Raw genomic sequence first — 25,519 nt, 5'->3', positions numbered from 1 at the left:
GTGAGAGTGGAATTTGCAGAGGCACTGGCAATAATCTTTCAATGTTCCCTGGATTTGGGGGAGGTGCCAGAGGACTGGAGAATTGCAAACATTACATCCTTGTTTGATAAAGGTTGTAAAAATCTGCCCTGCAATTATAGACCAGTCAGTTTAACTTCAGTGGTGAGGAAAATTCTAGAGACAATTATTTGGGATAGAATTAATAGTCACATGGAAAAATGTAGATTGATTTGCATGAGTCAGCATGGATTTGTTAAAGGAAAATCATGCCTAACTAACTTGTTGGAGTTTTTTGAAGAGGTAACAGAGATGGTTGATGAGGGCAAGGCCATTGATATGGTGTACATGGACTTCCAAAAGGCATTCAATACAGTGCCACACAACAGACTTATGAGGAAAGTTATAGGTCATGGAATAAAAGGGACCATAGCAACATGGATACAAAATTGGCTGAGGGATAGGAAACAGAGAGTAATGGTTAATGGGTATTTTTCGGGCTGGAAGAAGGGTTGTAGTGGAATTCCCCAGGGCTGGTTTGGAGACCCTTGATTTTCCTGATATATATTAATGAGCTAGACCTTGGTGTGCAGGGGACAATTTCAAAGTTTGCAGATGACACAAAACTTGCAAAAGTTGTAAACAGTGAGGAGGACAATGTAGAACTTCAAAAAGACATTGACATATTGGTGGGGTGGGCAGATAGGTTGCAGATGAAGTTCAATATGAAGAAGTGTGAGGTGATGCACTTTGGTACAAAGAACATGGAAAGACAATATAAATTAAACGGTACTATTCTCAAGGGTGTGCAGGACCAGAGAGGGCTGGGTGTACATGCACATAAGTCAGTAAAGGTGGCAGGACAGGTAGAGAGAGCTGTTTCTAAAGCATACAGGATTCTAGGCCTCATTAATATGGGCATAGAGAACAGGAGCAGGGAGGTTATGATAAACTTATATAAAACATTTGTTAGATCTCAGCTGTATTGTGTACAGTTCTGGGCACCACACTATAGAAAGGATGTGAACACATTGGAGAAAGTGAAGAAAGGGTTTATGAGATTGGTTCCAGGGATGAGACACTTCAGTTATGAGGAAAGATTGGAGAAGTTGGGACTGTTTTCCTTGGAGAGGAGAAGGCTAAAAGGAGATTTGATAGTTTTCAAAATCATGAGGTGTCTGGTCAAAGAAGATAGGGAGAAACTGTTCCCGCTCGTAAACAGATCGAGAACCAATGGGCATAGTTTTAAAGTGTTTTGCAAAAGGAACTATATGAGGTGAGAAAAAACTTCTTCATACAGCGAGTAGCTAGAGTTTTGAATACACTACCTAGGAGTGTGGTGGAGGCAGGTTCAACTGAGGCATGCAAGAGATGATAATTTAAATAGAAACAATGTGCAGGGTTACAGAGGGAGGGCAGGAGATTGGCACTAAGTTAAAATGCTCAAAGAGCTGGTGCAGACATGATGGGCCAAATGGCCTCCTTCTACACCGTAACAATTCTGTGATTCTTCAAAATGTGCCATGGTATCAGTTCCATACACCTGAGAGGGCAGAGTGGACCTCGGTTTAGCATTTCATCCATAAGATGGTGCCTCTGACATTGCAGCTCTCCCTCAGTACTGTACTGGGGTGTCAGATTAGATTTTGTGCTCAGTGCGAGTGTGCTACTACTGAGCCACAGCTGACATATATTGTAGTATCTATTCTGGTACTGCAGCATTATGAATACCTTTATAAAATTGGCATAGATTATTTCCCAATTTCATTCCTGCTCTACTTGTGTTCTCTGGAGGAAGGAAAAGGAGGGGCAACAGAGGAGCATCATGAAGGTCAGAGTGGAAAACCAGACCCATGTGCCCCAACCATACTGACAGACAGACGTTCCATAGGGACACTGTGACCAGTTCACACTGTGTCGTGTTGTGTGGCACTACCACCGTGCTCAAAGCGATGGATTTCGAACAGATCTAACAACTCAAGACTGGGCATCCATGAGGCGCTATGGACCATCAGCAGCAGCAGAATTGTACTCGAACACAATCTGTAACCTCATGGCCTGGCATATCCCCCACTCTACCGTTACCATCCAGCCAGGGGATCGACCCTGGTTCAAAGAAGAGTGCAGGCGGGCATGCCAGGAGCAGCACAGGCATACCTAAAAACAAGGTGTCAACCTGGTGAAGCTATAACACAGGACGACTTATGTGCCAAACAGCACAAACAGCAAGTGATAGACAGAGCTAAGCAATGAATCTGATCTAAGATCTGCTGTCCTGCCACATCCAGTCGTGAATGCTGGTGAACAATTAAACAACCCACTGGAGGAGAAGGCTCCACAAATATCCCCATCCTCAATGATGGGGGAACCCAGCACATCAACGCAAAAGATAAGGCTGAAACATTTGCTGTAATCTTCAGCCAGAAGTGCTGAGTTGATGATCCATCTCGGCCTCCTCCAGAGGTCCCCAGCATCACTGATGCCAGTCTTCAGCCAATTCGATTCACTTCATGTGATATCAAAAAATGGCTGAAGGCTTTGGATAGTGCAAAGGATATGGGACCTGAAAATATTTAGGTAACAGTGCTGCAAGATTGCTCCAGAACTTGCTGTGCCCCTGGCCAAGTTGTTCCAGTACAGCTACAACACTGGCATTTACCCGGCTATGTGGAAAATTGCCCAGGTATGTCCTGTACATAGAAAGCATGACAAATTCAACCTGGCCAATTACCAACCCACTCAGCTCCTGACCTCATTACAGCCTTGGTTCAAACATGGACAAAAGGACTGAACTCCTGAGGTGAGGTGAGAGTTACTGCCCTTGATATCAAGGCCACATTTGACTGAGTGTGGCATCAAGGAGCCCTAGCAAAACTGGAGTCAATGAGGACCAGGGGGAATCTCTCCCCTGGCTGAAGTCATACCTAGCACAAAGGAAGATGGTTGTGATTGTTGGAGGTCAGTCAGCTCAGCTCCAGGACATCACTGCAAGAGTTCCTCAGGGTTGTATCCTTGGCCCAATCGTCTTCAGATGCTTCATCAATGAGCTTCCTTCCATCATAAGGTCAGAAGTGGAGATGTTCGCTGACGATTGCATCATGTTCAGCACCATTTGTGACTCCTCAGATACTGAAGCAGTCCGTGTCCAAATGCAACAAGAGCTGGACAATATCCAGGCTTGAGCGGACAAGTGGCAAGTAATGTTCATGCCACACAAATGCCAGGCAATGACCATCTCCAACAAGAGAGAATCCAACCATTGCCCCTTGACATTCAATCGCATTACCATCACTGAATCCCCCATTATCAACATCCTAGGGGTTACCATTGACCAGAAATGAACTGGACTAGCCATATAAATACTGTGGCTACAATAGCAGGTCAGAGGCGCTAGGAATCGTGCGATGAGTGACTCACCTCCTGACTCCCCAAAGCCTATTCACCACCTACAAGGCACAAATCAGGAGTGTGATGGAATACCCCCCACTTCCTGGATGAGTGCAGCTCCCACCACGCTCAAGAAGTTCAACACTGTCCGGGACAAAGCAGCCCACTTGATTGGCACCATATCTACAAACATTCATTCCCTCCTCCACCAACGCATAGTAGAAGCAATGTATACCATCTATAAGATGCACTGCAGGAATTCACAAATGTTCCTCAGACAGCACCCACAATCACTACTATCTAGAAGGACAAAGCCAGCAGATAGATGGGAACACCACAACCTGGAAGTTCCCCTCCAAGTCACACACCATCCTGACTTGGAAATATATTGCCATTCCTTCACTATCACTGGGTCAAAACCTTGGAACTCCCTTCCTAACAGCACTAGGCATACCTACATCACATGGACTGCAGCGGTTCAAGAAGGCAGCTCACCACCATCTTCTCAAGCGCAACTAGGGATGGGCAATAAATGCTGGCCCAGCCAGCGAAGCCCACATTCCGTGAATGGATAAAAAAAAATGATCTACAGTCGGGATCTGCCACGGGCATAAAATTGTGAATGATTGTGAGGGCCTTATCTACCCCATCCGAGGCACCCTCTGTGACACTGGACAGGCATTGCACCTGCTCTGCTGAGGATTCTTCAGTGAACAACATATAAAGGTGCATTTTTTGAAGGCTATCTTTATAAACATCTCCACAGTCATTGCAATAACCATGGCAAATCCCTGCCCACCCCCCCCCCCCCCCTCCACCAACTTCTCACCTTCTCATTGGCCATTCTAACCATACATTCCTGGACGTACCATCAGCTGCTCCCAGTGAGGCAACCTGACTAACATTTGTGCTGTGGAGACACAGAGTTCCCAGTAGGCCACGCATAAAGGTTTGAATTTTTGGTGGGGCCAGGGTTGGCGGGGGGTTGGGGGGTTGGGGGGGGTGGTGGTGGGGGGAGTGGGGGTGGGGGGGGGTGCGGTGGTGGTGGTATGGGTGGGCAGGTGAGGGCTATAGTCAAGTCTGAGCACCAGGGAAAATTTCGGAGGCAGCCACAAGAGCAGCCAGGTATGGAGGCAGGCTGTTTAAAAGCCCTAGAGGCCTTGGTGCTTTGGAACTTGTCCCAATTATAATAAGAACAGAAAGGCCCTCCAGTCCTCACCCCTTACACACTCTCCATGCTCCATCCATGCTACTTCATGTCCCCTTCACCCACCCGCTATGCCTCTTCATGACCCCCATGCTAAGGTATGCCCTCCCATCCACCTCATATGTCCCCTCATGTCCCCTATTCCAAGGTATGTACCCAAACAACCCTAATGCCCCCCATGCCCTCCCCATGCCATGTAATGGCACTTTCATTCCACTTCACATACTTTACATTGTATCGAGCCAATGAACACAATAGAGACAATAATATGGGTGAAAAAGTTAATAAAACATGTTACAAAGGTATAATAATTCTCATAACATTATTGTGATTTATTGTAGAAGTAGGTTAATAGTGGGGTTCGGATAGTTTATATGTGTATGTGTGTGTGTGTGTGTGTGTGTGTGTCTGTGTCTGTATTTGTGTGTGTGATTTAATTGATTTGGAGAAAGCTGGTTTGGAGGTTTGGAAGTATTAAAAGAATTTAGGTAGAGAGGGGTTTGAAATGCTAAACATCTGAACATGGCTGAAGTCTTAGAGTGTAAGCTGGGAGGAGAATTTGCATTTTTAGATAAATTGGGGCAGTTTGAGTTTCAAAGAGATAGTAGGATATTTACATTTAGTCAGATAAGCTAGGCCAAGCAGTTGTTTATTTTTCCCAAAGGTTACTGACAATATTAGCACCATGAAAAGTTTTGTACTATGGGAAAGTATATTTCCAAAGACATATGGGACAATAGAATTTACAGATTAAGAGAGAAAACGTATATACAGGAGAATGAAAAGCTATAGAAAGAGGTTCTGTGACATCTAGCAGAAGCTTGAGAAACAGCTTCAGAAAGGCCTCTAGCCATGTCTGCATGAGTCTGCTGCATCCAGCCCTTAAAAGTGATAACTGTGCTGGCCTGTTTTTTCTAGTTTTAAAATCCATTTTGGACTGTTGCCCTACAAGGGGGTATGTTTGGGAGTCAGGGTAAGTAGGAATTTTAGCACTTACTATAGTATTAGGTAACTAGAATATTATGTATATGTTTGACATCTTTTCCTTTTGTTAATAAATATTTTAATTTAAAACTTTAAAATTCTAAAGGTCTTAGTGGACTCATTGCTTCTGATTTCAGTGCTCAATCTTCCCATAATAAATACAAATTGCAAAACCATTGTGACTTTGGAACCAAGTTTCCCTTGTGGATTTGGGACTGCCTGGCACATATCACCTGCTGTGTCATAACAAACAATCATTTATTGAGAACTTCCCATTTTCTTAAAAAAAAACTCCTTTTCACTACAGCCCAATAAAAGTGTCAATCATCCAGACCCTTTAAAGTATCAATAGCTAAAACTGCAAGCTCTTAAAACCTCTTTATCTTATGTAAATAAACATTGTACAATTGACAGTATATATCAGACACCAGAGCTGTCAGTCAAGCAATATTTTCCCTGGAGCTCAGGTTTGTCAATAGGCACAATTTAAATTTACTTTATGCAATGAGAAAGACACGCACTTCCCATCAATACCCTGTACTAACACATTCTGATTCTACATTCTGAAGAAAAGTCTAAATCATTTGCTAACAATAAACTATGAGCCAAACCAGTATCTCTCAGGATAACAATCTTTCTAAACTCTTTCTTAGACAAAATTGGAGTAACTTCCCCTTCAAGTATAAAACCGTTATAATCCTTTGCGTCCCTATCTATTCCCAAGTAAAAACATTAGGTGCAATGGGTTCTCACAATCTTCACTTTCTGGTGCAGCTTACTCTATGGAAATTCCTATCACCTGCAACAGTCCTGCTGACTTAATACCCATTTCCTTTTCTGGTACAACCTTTCCTGAAGACTCCTTAAGCATCCCTATTACAGCCGCTGGCTTACCATTCCGTTTCCAATAATTTGATTTTATGTGCCCTGTCTTAAGTCAATATAAGTATACTTGTTTCTTTACCTCACTTTTATTCTCTATACTATAATTTCCATTGACTGGAACGGCTTTTGTCTCCTCCCTAAAGCTAGACTTTTCTATCCCTCCAACTGCCTTGTGGGTTTACAAATGGAGATCTACTGCCCCTAGCTGCCTATATGATATATCATACCTATCTGCCAAAATTGCTGCTTCCTTTACATTAGAAACAAAGGGCGGAATTTTCTGAGCCTGCTGGTGGCAGGCATGATAAGTGGCTTGTGTAGAAAATGTGACATGACCTGCTTCACGATGGTGTGAAGGCAAGTTGCGATTGTTCACTCAGTCCGCCGACGGTGGGCCATGTTTCCCAACATCCGTCAGTGGGGAGCTAATTGTAATAAATCAGCATATAATTAAAAGGCCATCCCGCCAGCAGCTGTGAAAGTGACCAGGACACTCAATTTTTATGCCAATGGCTCCTTTCAGAGCTCCACAGGTGACCTCGGTGGTATTTCAAAATCCGCTACCCGCAAATGCATCCATGAGGTCACGGATGCCATCTTCTCCATGGGACACAACTTTGTGCATTCACCCGGGATCAAAGCTTGGAGTGGGTCTCATCATCTGAACTATTGGACACCCTTTCACCCCATAACATAAGTTATTCATTAGCCAGTTCATATTGTATGATTTATTTCTCTGTTTGAAGCTCTATGTCTCTTTCCTTATCTCTTTCCTCGCTTGCTAACTTCGCTCTTGGAGTTCAAGTGCATGCTTTTGCATTTTTCTTTATTTTGTTATTTAAAGTTCAATTTTCATTTCCTTTTTTGAGTTTGAGTTTTTGCTTTTCGCTACCTATTTCAAGTTGCTTCATCTGCAATTGAATTCTAGCCAACTCAACTGAATTGCTATCTGGATTAACTTTTCCGTCTTCCAATTTCAAATTGCTCTGCTATTACCTCAACTTTGTCTGCTTTCTTAGCCCCTACTTTTATCTCCAACTTTTCTGCTAATGCAATTAATCTAACCTTGGTTAATTGTTGCAAATTACTCAGGGATAAATCTTTCCTCTCCAGAAAGGTCATAGCAACTGACAAATCCATTCTTTTTTTCATTAAGGGTAGTAAAATTCACAATAAATACTTTATCAGCCTTACCTCAAACAAATCCCAACATCCGTATTTTTCTGTGGATTCAAAATCCTGCAAGAGCCTGCAGTTTCTCTTACCATCTGGTTAGGGAGTAGTAACCTTTTGTTTAAAGTGGGCAAAGTTTGAAATCCCAGTTATCCGCTTAGAGAATAAAGCCACAAAATTCCATGGTTTTAAACAAACAAAATAAATGGTGCCATACAAAGTCAGAAAAATGAAACAACCTATAATACCTATCTTATATTCTAACGTCCAGAATTAACATGAGGTAAATATGAATTAACAGGAAAACTGTAGCTGAACACAACATATTGCACAGTAAATGGCAGATGCAACCAAAACAGATCCCATGGTCTTCTCAGCAACTCACTCAGACATCGGTGACCACTATGTGTCACAATCTCTCATTAAAATTCTTTGTCCTTCATGGGGGATTTCAACTCTTCACTTTAGAAGATTTAGTCTCTGAATTCCCTTGAAAGCTGCTCCGAGTCAGAGTACCTCAATGACAGCTCCATTCCGAATGGTTCAATTTCTTCTCCTAAGACTGCATTCCACAGGATTCACTCCTGCCTCTAATTACTGGCACACTTTCAACTCTTTCACAGACTGCTAACCTCACTAAGCTGGCACTGCCCATGGGTTTCTCTGAACTCCAGTGTCCCAGTTGCACCAAGCTATAAATGGCTCCCAGGGCTTCTCTGAGCCTTAACTGCCCAGCATGGAACCAGTGACTTTCTGCCACCTTTTCAGCTCCCCAGGATTTCTCAGAGCCCTAACTGCATGAAACATCTCCCAGGGCTTCTCTGTGTTCTGCATACCTCATGAGGTCCAAACCGCAACTCTCAGTTGCACTGAATGGCTCCCAGGGCTTCTCTGAGGCCTAAATGCCTGGAGCTGCTAACAGGATCACCTTTTCACTTTGGAGCCTCTTCTTCTGCTGTAGGACACCCAGATAAATTTAAACCAGAGAACCTTATTAAGATTCACATATCTCCATGATGATGTAATCTTTCAGGATTCACTGAATGTTTTTAAACTAAATTAGCTATAACTCCCATAATTTTTAAAAAATTCATTCATGGGATGAGGACTCCGCTGGCTGGGCCAGCATTTATTGTCCATCCCTAGTTGCCCTTGAGGATGTGGTGGTGAGGTGCCTTCTTGAACTGCTGCAGTCCATGTAGTGTAGGTGCACCCACAGTGCTGTAGGAAGGGGTTCCAGGATTTTGACCCAACTTAAAGACTTCTATCATGTCAGTGTAATAAACTTGGAATGCAAGGGTAGTTTCTCATAAGAAACAGTAAACTTCTGATGAGGCCACATGCTTGTTCCAAGACCAAGGCTAAAAAGGTCCATCCCTAAGATTCCCCGTGCTTGGGGTTGATTCGTCTATACAGTCACATGATCCCCATAACAGTGAGAAATGGTTTAACTTACAATTATTACATTCCTCTCTCTTTGATTTTGTTTTACTCTCTTAGTTACAAAAACATCTTAACCCTTAGTATACACAATTATATATAGCTCTTGCCATTACAAATTTGGGCTGAGATTTTCCTTGCCCACTGGTGTTGGGCGTGTTCGATGGTGTGAGTGGACAATGTGGCAAGATTGGTTTCAGGATGGCGTGAAACCAATTTGCGATCGTCCGCTCAGCCTGCCATTGGCGGGCTGCGTTTCCCGCCATTGGACTTGGGAACCGCATTTTAATACATCAGCATATCATTATAAGGCCCACCTGCCAGACTCATCCCTCCCTGCTGGATCGTCCGCCCACGTTGGTGTGAAAGCACGCCGATGTGTTTCACAACACCATATAAGCAACAGGCACTTGGCAGGCTGCACTTCACTTGGGACTTCGAGGTTTGTTTACCTGCCTTGCTTCAGTCAACATTCGCAGTCACCAGCGCCAGGCTTCATAGACAGAACCTCATCACTTTTAGGGGGGCCCATGGCAGGTCTCTACCTACCAAATCAGCCATATGTGGGTAGCTTTTCAATGGCGACAGGGCTAGGAATTGCTTGGGGAAGGGGCAGAAATGGCCTCAGGCAAGGGAAGAGGCTGCAGGACGAGGACTGTACTGGGGAAGGAGGGTAACCCAGGGTGTATGTGGGGGACACATGTTCATCTGTGCAAGTGGCCTCAAGATGGTGAGGGCTGAAGAGGCAGTCTCCGGAGGAGATGGACATGTGAGGGTATGTGTGTGAGAATAGGTAGTGATGTCCCTTGAGCTGGCAGTGAGTGAGATGCCAGTGAACGTGTGATGGGCTTGAGTGTGTGAGTTTAGAGTGATGAGATGGTTGCCTTACCCTGGCTACACAGATGTGATCATTCATCCTTTATCTACATTGGATGGCCAATCTCTTCTGTGCAGCAGTGGCACTGATCACCACTGCCACTGCCTACCAAGCCAGAGTGGTATTGTTGCTGCCCCTCCTGCAGCCAGAGTGGGGGTAGAGGACATCACAGCAGACTTCCACGGCATCCAAAAGCCACCTGAGGGATGCAGCCTTCTTGCCTTTTGGGGCCATGTCTTCTTTGCTGCAGTCTTGGGTTGGAAGCTCCGAGCGTGGCTGGACTTTAAATATGGCACCTGGCTTGATGAAGTGGCGAGGTGATGCTGTGGTATGCGAATGAGAGCCAGCCCGCTATCAAAAAACTGTGGTTCCTGGGAAGGCATAAGTAATGCAATGGGTTTGGGGCAATATGGTGTGAAAACCCGCCATCACGGCTAGCAGATAAAATGTCGTTCTACCCGCCCACTACCTCACTTAATGCAAATCTTGGATGATTCCACTTTTAGCCTTTGAGGAGGTTTTTGGGTTCGGGTAGAGCAACACAACTCTACAACTGGAGGTTCTTCTATTGGATCGACTTGAAACTGCAGCATCAGTGACATCCTTAAGCAATGACAGTTCAGAAGTATTTAGTTCAAAAGAGACATCAGGTATGTCTATTCTTTGAAGATCTGGCACCTCAGGGGGCAAAGTTTTGACTTCGATTTCAGGTGGATTAATAGGTTGTCGGAGGATTTTCTTGACTTCTGAGATGATCCACATGTTTCCTAACAATCCTGTTTTCCACTTCTACTTCATAAGATAAAGGTCCAGTTTCAGAGACGACTGTACCAGGGACCCATCTCGGTCCAGTTGCAAAATTTCGTGCAAAAACTGTCTCTCCCACAGTAAATTCTCAATCTTTACTGTGAGCGTCATGATCACTTTCTGACTACTCTGTTTTCTCTCCACCCTCCCCTCTAAATTAGGGGATACTGGACTCAATCTTGCATGAAGTTGGCGCTTCATTAACAATTCTGAAAGTGTCAAACCAGTGGTCACATGAGGAGTTGTGCATTTCTACCGTTCCCCCTGATAGTTTCTTCATGCCTGTTTTAAAGGTTTGCACTGCTCTTTCTGCTAATCCATTGGACGAGGGATGATACGGTGCTGAGCTGATGTGTTTAATCCCATATAGGTTCATAAATATTTAGAATTTAGTGCTAGTGAAAATTGTACCATTGTCTGACACAATAACTTCAGGTAAACCATGAACACTGAAACTCTGGCACAGTTTTTCAATGTTTGCAGGTATCACTTCAAACACATCCATCCACTTTGAATGTGCACTGATAATCATCAGAAACTTGGTACCTGGAAATGGACCTGCAAAGTCTATATGTAGTCTAACCCAGGCTCGACCAGACCAGTCCCATGGATGCAGTGAAGCTGAAATGGGCAATTTCTGCTGTTGCTGGCATTGGAGACAGTGTTTCACCATTTTTTCTATTTCACAGTCTATACCTGGTCACCAGATATAACGTTATGCGATCATCTTAATTTTCGAAATATTAGGATGCACACTCTGAAGTTCTTCCAATAATAGCTCATTCCTTGCACAGGGATAATGTCTCTTGCTCCCCATAACAAGATACCATCTTGACAACTCAGTTCAGATCCACGTACAAAGGATGGTTTTATTCTTCTGTGACTTGTGCATTTGACCATCCATGTGATACATGTTCATGGACTCTTGCTAAAATTGGATCCTGATTTGCCCAATTCTTTATCTGTCTCATGCAGACTGATGAGGAGTCCAGGAAATTCAGCAGAAGTTCTATCTCTTGAGGTACTGGAATGTGTGTAATCTATTGGGCAAAGGGAGGTGACTGAGGGCATCTGCATTTGCTATATGCATACCCGGAGGGGACATAGACGTGTACTTGTATGCCGACAAAGTTAAAGCCTACCTTTGAATTCTAGCAGAGTCTATCGGTGGGATTACCTTTTCTTCACTAAACAACTTTAACAGTGGTTTGTGATCTGACACTATGGTGAAGTGCCGCCTGTACAAATATTAATGGAACTTCTTTACTCCAAAAATGATAGATAAACCCTCTTCTCAGCTGCAGAAAGGGTTCTGAATACATATCCTATTGGTCTTTCAGATCCATCCTCCATCTTGTGTGACAATACTGCTTCCACTCTGTAGGCAGATGCCTCACAAGTGATTATCAATTCCTTAGACAGGTCATAGTGCACTAGCAGACACGATGAGCGTAAAAGCTCCTTAACTTTTGTGAAGGCTTCCTCTTGTTGTGCCTTCCAGGACCATCTATGGTTCTTTTTCAATAATCAGTGCAAAAGGGCTAACGCTGTCAATAGATTAGGTAAGAATTGACCGTAATAATTTACTACACCCAAAAAAGACTTGAGCTCCATGACATTCTCCTCTAATGGATGCAATCCTTGGGCACCCACTCAATGAACCAAATAATTTTCTTTGCTTGAAATGTGCACATATATTTTAACTTGTAGATCTTTGATTTCCCTCAACTCATCTCAGAATACCCTGTCATACTTGTTCAGCAACTCTGGAATTCCTCCTGTCCTGACCTGAAAAACTTCTGACCAGTTTAGTTTGATCTGTTTCAACCAATCACAGCCCAGAAGATTAGGTCCTTCTCCTGTTACAACAATTATTGGTTGTCTGTTGCCTGTATGATACAGGTACAGAGGTGATGCCTTTCAACTGTGTTGCTTCTCCTGTATATGTTTTTCATTGAGCAGCAGTTTTCTCCAAACTCAATGGCTGGGTATCTTCTTTGGGGTATTTAAAGATGTGTTCTCCCAGCACTGTTGTCGATGCTGCTGTGTCAACCTCCATGAGCGTAGGCTTTCCATTTACTTGAAGTGTAACAGTGATTGGCTCAGTCTTCCTGGCCTTCAGATTGTGTAGGGAATAAACGTCAGCCCCAGTAACTTCTGGCTCATCTATCTTGTGCACTTCATTTAACTTGACCTGTTGTCTGAATGGCTGATTTAGCCTTGCACTGTTTAACAACATGCCCTTTTTTGTGGCACTAGTGGTATTCTGCCTTTGTAAATCTACAGACTTTGGGTGCATGATTTCCCCCACAATGGTAGTGTTTAACTTCTGGGTTACTGGTGAGCTGCTTTCAGTATTTTTTAAATTTTTCTAGTGGTACGGACTGTGTCCCGCTTCGCAGTTGTCTCCCTGGTCTTCACGCCACGCCTGGCAGTAGGTTCCTGCCCCAGCTGCAGAATGGCACCATATTACAACTCTGCAGAGCCTGTGACTCCCTCTCAGCACACTCCATTGCTAGCGTTATCTCCATGGCGCGCTTCAGGTCTATCTCAGTTTCTGCTAGCAAACGGCGCTGAATGGTGTTATTTTTTTATACTGCAAACCAAAGAATCTCACAACATATCACTTAAAGTGTCACTGAAGTCACACTGCTCCATTAACTATTTTAACTTCGCAATGTACAATCGACTCATTGGGGGCCCTTACTCAAGAGTTAAACCTGAATTTTTGCCTGATCACTGAGGGTTTAGATTGAAAATGTCCCTTCACGAGGTCTACTAGCTTGGTGAAAGGCCTGGAATTTGGCACGTTTGGAGCTGTCAAGTTAAGGATTAGCTTATACGTTTTGCTCCCACAGACATTTAGGGGAATTGCCTTCTGTTTCTCCTCTGCTGTTATTTTGTTAGCTACAAAGTAGAATGTGTTTACTCCAGTCCTCGATGGATGAGTCGTATTTGGTCAATTCTGTCCAAGAGAGGCATTGCAGGTGAGTATCCTTCTTTTCTTTCTTCCCGTAAAATATCGGAAAACTCACAGTCACGAGGTGAGGTGCTGCACCAGCATTATTTATCCTCGTCGCCAATTGTAATAAACTTGGAATGCAGGGCGAGTTTCTTATAAGAAACAGTAAACTTTATTTACAGACTCCAGATGAGGCTACATATTTGTTCCAAGGCCAAGGCTAAAAATCTCCGCCCCTAAGGTTCCCCGCGCTTAGGGCTGATTCATCTATACAGTCACATGATCCCCATAACAGTAAGAAATGGTTTATGATTACAATTGTTACAGTCACCTTTAAGTTTTCTCTTTTCGAAAGAAAAATGACTTAATTTGTTCAATCATTCCCAATAGCTGTAATCTCCCAGTTCTGATACAATTCTTGTAAATCTTATTTCTCTCTCCAGTGCTTCTATTTCATTTTTATAGTTTGGAGAGCAGAACTGGGTCACTCAAAGGCATGGCCTGAGCAGCGTCCTGTACATGTGTAACATAACTTCACTACTTTTGAATTCTACACCCCTGAAAATAAACCCCAGTGCTTTGTTAGCAAATTCAATTGCTTTGCTTTCTGTCAGTGATGATGTGGGAGAAAGCCTAACAACTAGCACTGTGGGTGTACCTACACCAAAGGGACTGCAGTGGTTAAAGAAGGTAGCTCGCTACCACCTTCTCAAGGGCAACCAGGGATGGGCAATAAACGCTGGCCCAGCCAGTGAAGTGCACATTCCATGAATGAATAATAAAAAAAAGAAGAATGGCTTCAGCCTATGTTTACATTCCTACAGACACTCTACAACCAGTGTAGATTCACTGTGGGCATGCCTCTTTGCCAGAACTTTCCACAAGAGGGACTGGATCAAGTATTCCATGATTAAATGTGATGGACAAAAATAGATTTGAACACAGGCTCATAGCCAGAGTTTGGTGCCTGCTGTGATTGGGTCCCAGATAATCAAATCAGAGTCTAAATATTCAGCTTCTCAAAACACCCCATATGAGACAGGTTTGTGTGCCAATCAGATTTTACAGCTAGTTATGCTGCTTGCCATACTGCTTGGGAAGAGGTTTTCATACCTCATGACTATCTAATGAGAGTTCAAACTTACACTTACAATTTGGCTAACTGGTGGCTGTTTTCCTGACAGGAAATGAAGTTGTGTGCTCGGTGTTCTATGCTGATAGGCTGTGTGGTTTTAGCTCAGTTTATTATTTTTTCACAATTCAGAGACTCAAACATTGTGATTAAAACAGAGCTGCTGGAAATGGTAAGTGGGCCAGGCAGCATCTGTGGAGAGAGAAATCAGAGTTAAGAGGATCACAGAATTACGACAGTGCAGGAGGAGTCCATTCAGCCCATCATTTCAGCACCTGCTCTCTGAATGAGCAATTCACTTAGTGCCATTCTCCCCATAACCCTGCACATTTTCAGTTTGGTGACCATTTGTCATTCTTTTTGGCACTTTACAGCCAAACGGGCTCAACACTGAGTTCAACAATTTCAGATCATAACCTCTGCTTCCATTTTTTTGTAAGGCAGCTGTTGGTGATGATTTTGATATTCCTACTTATGCCTCTCTGCACACATATTTGGTTTATTTACGTGTCGTATTACTATCTCCTTGTGCCTTGAACCATCATCCCTTTTCTCACTCCTGTTTTCCATCCTATCACAGGTCTTCACTTCTGTTCTTTCCTTTCTTCCCCCACTTTTTCCACGTCTCTATTTGTTGAAAACCTGTTATATCTCTAACTTTTTCCAGCCCTGATTAAAAAGTGAACAACCTGAAACCTTAACTCTGGTTCTCTCTCGACAGATGCTGTCTGGCCTGTACTTTTGCTTTTTATTTCCGATTTCCAGCATCCATAGTACCTTGCTTCTTTTTAACTCAAATAATGTGATTGGTTTCATAGTGCATCTAAAGAAAAAAGACAGATGAAAAGAGGAAAATCTGTTAGCATTTTGGATCGTGGAGTGAGTGTGGCATCAAGGAATCCTAGTAAAACTAGAGTCAATGAGAACCGGGGTAAACTTCACTGGTTGGAGTCATACCTAGCACAAAGGAAGATAGTTGTGGTTGTTGGAAGACAATTATCTTAGTCCCAGGACATCACTGTAAGAGTTGCTCAGGGTAGTGTCCTCAGCCCAACCATTTTCAGCTGCTTCATCAATGACCTTCCTTCCATCATAAGGTCAGAAGTGGGGATGTTCACTGGTGAGTGCACAATGTTCCGCACCATTCATGATTCCTCAGATACTGAAGCAGGCCATGTCCAAATGCAGCAAGACCTGGACAATATTCAGGTGGGTGTTGGCAAGTGGCAGGTAGTATTTGCGCCACGCAACTGCCAAGCAATGACCATCTCCAGCAAGAGAGAACCTAACCATTGTCCCTTGACATTCAATAGCATTGCCATCGTGGAATCTTGCACTATCAACATCCTGGAAGTTACCATTGGCCAGAAGCTGAACTGGACCAACCAAATAAATACTGTGGCTGCAAGAGCAGGTTGGAAGCTGGGAATTCTTCGGACAGAAACTCGCCCCTTGATTCCACAAACCCTGTCTACCATCTACAAGGCACAAATTAGGAGTGTGATGGAATGCTCTCCACTTGCTTGGATGAGTGCAGCTCCAACAACACTCAAGAAGCTTGACACCGTCCAGGACAAAGCAGCCTGCTTGATTGGTACTCCATCCACCACCTTAAACATTGACTCCTTCTGCCATTGACGCACTGTGGCAGCAGTACTTATCATCTGCAAGATGCACTGCAGCAACTCACCAAGGCTCCTTGCACAGCACCTTCCAAACCCCACCTAGAATTTCAAGGGCAGATGATGGATGGGAACACCACCATCTGCAATTTCCCTTCCAAGTCAGACACCATCCTGACTTGGAAATACATTGCTGTTCTTTCACTGTCGCTGGCTTAAAATTCTGTAACTCCCTCCCTAACAGCACTGTGGAGGTATTTACACCACATGGACTTCAGCGGTTTAAGAAGGTGGCTCACCACCACCTTTTCAAAGGCAATTAGGGATGGGTAATAATGCTGGCCTAGCCAGGAATGCCAACATCCTGTGAAAGAACAAATAATTTGCCTTCATAGGTGCTAGTTCTCATGGAAGTCAATCAGCACATGCACCAAGTTGGGTTTCATTGTTGACATTGGGTCCAACATAATTGCTAGCTCCATTGACCTTCAGTGTAGGCTTGCAGGTGTACGATTGACAAACTAATGGGACTAAAGGTAGACAAGCTGCCATGACCTGACAGCCTGCATCTAAGGGTTTTAAAAGAAGTGGCTGCAGAGATAGTGGAGGCATTGGTCAAAATATTCCAGAGCTCACTGGATTCCGGGAGGGTCCCAGCAGATTGGTAAACTGCTAATGTGATGCCCCTGTTCAAGAAGGGAGGGAGACAAAAAGCAGGAAACTATAGGCCAGTTTGCTGAACATCTGTCATTGGGAAAAGGATAGAGTCCATTATGAAGGGAGAAATAGCACCTAGAAAAGCTTAATACAATCAAACAGAGTCAACATGGTCTTATGAAAGGGAAATTGTGTTTGACAAATTTGCTAGAGTTCTTTGAGGATACAACAAGCAGAGTTGACAAAGGGGAACTGGTAGATGTAATGCTTTTGGATTTCCAGACGGTATTCTGAAAGGTGCCGCATAAAAGTTAGTGCACAAGATAGGAGCTCACTGTATTGGGGGTAATGTATTAGTATGGATTAAGGATTGGTTAACACACAGAACAGAGATAGTTGGGATTAATGGGTCTTTATCAGGTTGGAAAGGCATAACTAGTGGAGTGCCTTAAGGGTCAGTCCTAGGACCTCAATTATTTTCTATCTATATTAATGACTTGCAGGAGGGGGCAGAGTGTAATATATCCAAATTTGCTGACGCTACAAAAATAGGTGGGAGGGCATGTCGTGATGAGGACATAAGGAATCTGGAAGGGGGTATAGATAGGTTGAGTGAGTGAACAAAAACTTGGCAGATGCAGCTTAATGTAGGAAAGTGTGAGGTCATGCACTTTGGAAGGAAGAATCAAAAGGCAGACTATTATTTAAATGGAGAGAGACTCCAAAAAAAGTGCAGCGTAGAGGGATCTGCGCATTCTTGCACATGAAATGCAAAAAGTTAGCATGCAGGTGCACCAAGTAATTAAGAAGACAAATTGAATTTTGGCCTGTATTGCTAGGCGGTTGGAGTTTAAAAATAGGGAAGTCTTGTTACAACTGTACAGGGTGTTAGTGAGGCTGCACATGGAGTACTGTGTACAGTTTCGATCCCCATATAGGCTGATTCCTAGGATGAAGGTGTTGAATTATCAAGAACGGCTAAACAGGTTAGCTATTTATTCACTAGAGTTTAGAAGAATGAGGGGTGATCTTATTGAAACATATAAGATTCTGAGGGGCTTGACAGGGTTGATGTTGAGAAAATATTTCCACTATTGGGGGAATCTTGAACTTAGGGATATAGTTACAGGATAAGGGGACAATCAATTAAAACTAAGATGCCAAGGAATTTATTCTCTCAGAGGGTAGTGAGTGTTTGGAATTCTCTACTGCAGAGAGTTGTGGAGGCTAGATCAGTGAAAGTATTTAAAGAGGAGGTAGATAGATTTTTGAAATATCAGGGAGTTGAGGGCTATGAGGAGCTGGCACGAAAGAGGAGTTGAGGCCTGGCGCAGATCAGCCTTGATCTTATTGAATGGCTGGGCAGGCTTGAGGGGCCGAATGGCCTACTCCTGCTCCTATTTCTTATGTTTTTATGTTTTATAAGATAGCTACACTTTTTCTGAGATAAGGCTCCACTTTGCACATTGCAAATTTGAATACTTGGGGCTCAATTAATTTCACTCAAAAAAGGGACCCTAGCAATGAACCATTGGCACTTAACTGGCAATCAGTTTCCTTCCCATGCACCACTACTCATTGTAGTGTACCAATGAACCAGGTGCCAATATATTTTTAATACATTCCCATCTTTTCCATGTGATACCTTCTGTATTAGTTTATTATGTGGGGCAGTATTAAATGCTTTCCTGAAATCCAGGTAAAAAAGACATCCACTGTCTCTCCCCTATCCACCAGTTATATCACCTTCTCAAGGAAGTTCATTGAATTAATCCAGCACAAGGTTAGGTTGAAAAGGCTGGGGCTGTTCTCCCTGGAGCAAAGGAGATGAGGGGAAATTTTATAGAGGTGTGCAAGATTATGACGGGCTTAGATAAGGTAGACAAGGAAAAAGTCTTCCCATTATCTGATGACAAAAGGACTAGGAGCCACAGATTCAGGGCTTTGGGTAAGAGATGCGGGGCAATATGAGGAAGAAATTATTTGTGCCGTCAGTGGTAATAACCTAGAAATTTCTGCCCATGGGGATGGTGGAAACAGAAACAATCAATGATTTCAAAAGGAAGTTGAAAGGGCACTTGAAGGAAATAAACTTCCAAAGCCCTACAGGAATAGAATGAAGCAATGGGAATGACTGGATTACCCTATTGAGAACACTTGAAGGAAATACATTTTCAAGGCTATGGGGATCCAGTGGGGGATTGAGATTGAGTGGTTGCTCTGCAGGGATCTGGCATGGACTTGATGGGCCAAATGGCCTCCTTCTGCGCTGTAAATGACTCGTTGGCTGTATGACCACCTAACTCCTAACACTATATTGACTGTCTCAGATTGGCTGACGCTCATCAAGATGCTCCCTCATATACTTTCTAGCATTTTTCCAAAAATGAAAGTAAAGCTTCTAGGCCTATGATTTGAGTAGATGGTGGTTAGTCTTCTCCTTCAATCATTGCATTCCTTGTAGTAATGATGCTCCAATGAATGTGTTAGATAAGGAATGTCAGAATTTTGACCGGGCAACGCTGAAGAAACATGTCCAAGCCAGAGTAGGGTGTGAATTGGAGGGCAAGTTGAAGGTGATAGTGTTCAATCATCATGCTGCTCTTGCCCATCTGAGTAACAGAGGTCACCGGGGAGGGAAATGCCATTGAAGCAAGCTTGGCGAGTTGCTGCAGTGCCTGTATAGATAATTGCCATGCCCAGTGAAGGCATGTCCTATCATTATCTTAAACATGGGCTGCATTCAGCATATAATTTTCTGGAACTGTTTTTTCTTTAAACTTGGACCCTAAACAGGCTACTGAGGTGGCTGCCAATGGTCAGGTTACTTCTGAAATTTTTGCATAGTCTCAGAAGTATCTTAAGCCTTCAGAAAGTTCTTAATTGCATAACCTTAGGTGCCCCCCACACCCCCCCTACCCACCCTTGTATGGGCATACCCAGACAGAACCCATCTGCAAAATTTATACCTGTTATTGCTTGTGGTAGGAGGTCATGTCACATAGTGGGTAGCATCCTTACCTCTGAGACAGAAGTTCTGAGTTTGAGTCCCACTGCCGGCCATGGAAGATGTGTTCATAACACAGCCAAAGCAGGTTGTGTATCAACCTGTAAATCCTGTAAATCCTTCTGATGCACCTATGGAAGGTGGCAAAAGCAGGAGAGTTTCCCAGTCAGCCATCTGCAGAAGGCAACAGCAAACCACTGCACTACCTTGCCAAGCATAACCATGGACCACCACAAAAGTCCACGGTCGCCAACACTCCTCTAGGGCATGTACCCAAGTTCAAAATTTAACAAAAGAGAACTGTAGAAAACCAATTAATCACAAGTAGATGTGAATGGCCATCATCTATCTACCATTGTGTAGCAGTGGCTTTGAACTTCCAAAGCATTCTGGGTAGACAAGAACAGTTGATCATATGACTCTAAGTGTCTTCAGATAACAAGTTTTATCATTCGAAGAATTAGGGAGAAACTAGGTAGCCTGCAAAGAACACCCATGGCAGAATACCCCAGCTGCAGGGAAAGGCAGTAACACCTGTCCATTTAAACTTGGAGACTGTTACACCTTAAACATCGCCCAGCTTGATTCCTATTTCAAGTCTACTCCTGCTAAGAAAAAAGTCTATGGGCTGAATTTTCTCTCTGGCAGTGGGTGGCAAAATGGGAGCGGGTGTGGGCAGCCGCGGACCTGATTGCTGCCCGCAATCGGGTCCGCGCCGCCATTTTACATGGGCGGGCCAATTAAGGCACCTGCAATGACCACCAGGTTCAATGGTGACCCGGCGGCCTGTTTTAAAAAGTTGCTGCAGCCTTTCCAAGGCCATGAATCATGGCCAGTGGAAGGGCTCCCCAGGGCACTGCTGGTGAGCAGCCCAGGCAGGAGGGTAAGGCAGGGGGGCATTGTGCCCCTCGTTTTTCCGATGATTGCCTTGCTGGCCTCCTTGGGGAGGTGGCAGCACAGTGGGAGGTCCTGGTTCCCCAGGACGGGAGGAGGAGGCCTCCCCCCCACATGACCAAACGTGCCTGGGAGGAGGTGACAGAGGTGGTGAGATCCCACGACGTGGTGCGGCGCACCTGGATCCAGTGTCACAGGCGCTTCAATGACCTGTTGCGCTCAGGAAGGGTGAGTATCATGTTGGCATTGGTCACTTAACCCAGCAGGTAGGTTTTCCACCCTGGTGCCACCCTACATCCCCAAGTCTGAGTGTAGTGACTGTATTGAATCATTGACGCCATGTGTCCTTCGCTGGGTGGGCCAGCAGATATTGCCTGTGCTGGGGTCACCCTGAGAGGGTGGTGAAGAGATGGGTTCTGCCCCGCAGCATGTGGTACATTGAGACCCACATGACTGTTTTGGGGGCAACCTGGAGGAGCTGCAGGACACTTCAAAGTCAGGGTGGTGACATGCTGGGAGGGGAGCTTCAAGATGGTGTGGCACCGAACCACTTGCTGCCCTATGCATTTCTCGTGCTTGTACCTTCTTGCTATGGAAGGTTAGGCTGTGTGGTGCCTGATGTGATGTAGGAAGCGTTTGGCCAAGCGGGTGGGGTGGGGGTGCGGACAGGCCTAGCATCTTTGTCTGAGTGTTTGGAAGCAGCTGGATGAGGAAACACTGAAGCCCTGCAATCTCCCACTCTGGTTGGGGTGGGCCATTCGCGAAAAGAGTCCAGGTACAATTAGCACTAATCAATGCTCTTCTCTCCTTTTCAGGAGAAGAATGCACATAATGCCGCCGAGCGGGTAGGGACTGGCGGAGGGCCAGCACAGTTGGCGATTCTCAGCCGCTTCAAGCAGGAGGCCCTAGATTTGGAGAGGCACCATGTGCCCAGGTCCACCGGTGTCAATGAGGCTGGGGTGCCACAGGCAGGTATGTTTGCCCAGCAGTGAGGTCACCATTGTTCTCTCAGCAGCCATGGCAGTGCTGAATGTTCAGTGATTGAAGTTTGCAACATGGCTTGACCATTGCTTATGGAAGGGTGAGCGCTTAATGATCTGGGGGACAGGGATGCACATTGACATTGTCTCTATGTTAACTGATCCAATGTCCTTGTTCTTCATTTCAGCATCATCGGAGCAGGGCCAGAAGGAGGAGCAGCAGAGTTCCCCTCTCACACCTGAGGGCCCTGAAGTCTCGCCAGCATCATACCATCCCTGCCAGGCAGGCACAAACGCAGATACTAGCACCTCGTTGGGAATTAGAACATTGGCTTGTGTCCTGGGTCACAGCGGTGAGGGCACTTCACAGTCACTGGAGGAGCTGGCAGAGACAGAGAGTGCCCATGGTGCCAGCAGTCGGAGGACTGCAGGGGACCAGGCATATGCTCAGTTGATGCCTGATGATGTGCCTCTGGAGTTGTCCGCAATGCAGCAGCTGCAGGAAATGCAGTTGGGTGTGCGGGAGCATCTGGGGGAGATACATGAGTCAGTGCTTGGCTTGGTCTCCGTGGTGGAGGAGTCTACGTGGACTGTCGCTGAAGCAATGAGTCTCATGTCCGAGCGCCGTGCGTCCTCCATGGAGAGAGTGGCGACTCTGGTGGAGAGGCTCCTCCAGGAGACCCATCAGGGCTTCCTGGGGATGCGCTCAGACCAGCAAGCCCTCACATCAGCACTGACCTCAGCTGGTCAGTGCCAGTATGGGAGATGATCTGGGCACCAAGTTTCCCAGCTCAGTGCCCATCCATCCACGGTGAGCAGGGAGATCCGAAGCAACCTCACATCGGTGTAGCAGCTGTCTGTCATCGCTGCGAGCTCCTCTCAGGTCTTTCCGGGTGAGGGCGGCAGCTCCTCCACCCCTCTGCCAGTGAACATTGCTTCCAGTGAGGCTGCAACAACTGGGGAGATGCCAGCGTGGAACTGACAGCTCCCTCCCAGGTGGGGCCAGCCCAGGCTCCACAGGCCAGAGGACAACCGCCAAGGTCACTGAGGCCAACAGGACAGCAGAGTCAGCAGGCTGTTTCAGATACCACTCCCAGCGAGGGGTCAGCACCAAGATGTAGCACCCGAAAAGGTAAACATAAGGCACCTTAAGCACACTAAGGGTTTATCATTGGTGCTCTTGTATTGGCCCACAATTAGGCCTTTATGAGTTCGTGTGATTTTTAACACATTTTTCATTTTGTTTCATTAAGTTTCTTCGGTTGCAATAACAAATTCAGACATTTCACCATGGCTGAGGGTGCCTCTTTTGTTCTGCAGGTGGATGAATTCCTATAATGTGATGTGTGCTTTGTGGGACATTCAGCTTTATTGACAAGGACATTAGTTAATGTTCCTAACCAGGCAGATTTTGCACTTAGGTCTCGAATATTGAGCCTACAGCCCAGGGTTGTCCTGGAAATCCATATGCGGTGTGCTAGCTGAATGTTCATTCAATTAAAGCTTCCCGTGTGTCCCTGCCTCCCTGGAGTATGCCCGGGTCAGTGTCTACCCCCTCAGCATTTCCCTGTGCATGACTCACTGCTGGATTCACCGTGTGCAGCCACAGCCACTCCGTTTATGTCTTCATCATCCACAGAGCCCCCTGCCTTTCCAGTGCAAGATAATGGGGGGCACAGCAACCACCATCAGCGACCCACGATCTGGGGGTTACTGGAGTGCGCCCCCTGAGCAGTCCAGGCATTGGAAGTGCATCTAGAGAAGACCGATAGCCCCCTCCACCACAGCCCTTGTGGTGCCCTGGCTCCTATTGTACCGCTGGTCAGCTTCTGTTCTTGGATGGCGGAGAGGTGTCATGAGCCACCCTCTGAGGGGATAGCCCTTGTCACTCAACAGTCACCCATCCAGCTGAGCTGGAGCACTGAAGAGACCCAGCACCTGGGAGTGTCTGAGGACGTAGGTGTTGTGGGAGCTGCCTGGGTACCTTGCACAGACTTGTAGAATCTGCATCCTGTGATCACACACTATCTGCACATTAATGGAATGGAAGCCCTTCATGTTGACGAAGGCACCGGGATCACCTGCTGGCGCTTTGATGGCCACATGTGTACAGTCTATAGCACCCTGGATGCGGGGGAAGCCAGCAAATGGCTGCAAAGCCTCTGGCTCACTGAGTCTGGTTTGCCTGGTCCCAAAGGCAGAGGACGAAGGTCAATGTATGCCTGAACAGAGCATGTGTAACCTGCTTGACACAAGTGTGGACAGCTGATTGGGAGACATTGTAAAGATCACCCACCGAGCCCTGGAAGGAGCCAAAGGCATAGAAGTTGAGGGCAGCTGTGACCTTTCGAGCCACTGGCATGGGTTGTCCACCCACGCAGTTAGAGGAGATCTCAGGTCCTATCATCTGACAGATATATTTGACTGTCTCCCTTGAGAGACGGAGCCTCCTTCGGCACTGCACCTCAGACTATTGAGGTAGCTGCTTCGTCACCTGTATACCCTGGCAGTAGGATAGTGGCATCTTCTGTGGCCCCTTCTGCATCAGACTACCTCTTGGCTGTGCACCCTTTGCGCCTGCACCTGACCTCCCAACTGTGGCTCCCCTGGTGGCTGAATGTGCACTCCTAGCCTCCTCCTCCTTCTAACCCTCCCTTCCTCCTCAGAGGAGGTGCCTCCAGTGGAGAGTTCAGCTCCCATTCCCAGGCTTAGGGGAGGCTCCATGAAACATGCAGGCCCAAAAAAGATTCCTCACTGCAGAGTACTGACCTGAAGGTTGAGTCCAGACCAAGCAGCTGGTATGCGTTTTGAAGTATTGCAGATCACACAGGCAAGTATCAGTAACTTTGGAACATCAATATTTAACAGAGCACACTCACAACCCCACTGAGCCCTCGGATCCCATGCGTGGGTAAGGTTGATACAAATGTGTCCTACCCGCCTGCCCATTGTGCATGTGTACCAACCTGAAGATTGCACGGGTCCTGAAAAATCGCAGTCCATTGGCACCTCAAGGGGCTTAAGTGGCCATTAATTAATGGAGGGCGCGCATCAGAGAACATCACGCGCCTGCCAAACGAAATATCGCGATGGCACGCAGTGATGTCCAACGTCACCATGCGTCATTTTACGTTCTTGAGTGTGGGGCCCGCCCCTCCACACCAACGTGAGAATTCTGCCCTGTAAGTAACTAACCTCACAACCTTCTGAACATACATCTCTTCAAGGGAACCTTTCAATATTCTTAACATACAATTCCAGCTATTGAAACCACCTAAATTACCTTTCCAGAGTGAAACCACTGTCTTCAATGGGTCCACAATGACTGTTTTCCTATGACAAGACCAATACCTGAGCTTTGAACTGTTCTTTTATTTACAGCTTGTAAAAGTGCACTGTTCTTTGGAACTGCATCTTTCTTGTGTGTGTGTGTGTGTGTGTGTGTGTGTGTGTGTGTGAGTGGCATGGTGATTAGACTTTTGGGGTGAATGCATGAATAAATGATCCT

The sequence above is a fragment of the Carcharodon carcharias genome, chromosome 16 (genome assembly GCF_017639515.1).
Source record: "Carcharodon carcharias isolate sCarCar2 chromosome 16, sCarCar2.pri, whole genome shotgun sequence".
Lineage (NCBI taxonomy): Eukaryota > Metazoa > Chordata > Chondrichthyes > Lamniformes > Lamnidae > Carcharodon > Carcharodon carcharias.
The sequence above is the reverse complement of the archived record's forward strand: the minus strand, read 5'-3'. Positions refer to the sequence as shown.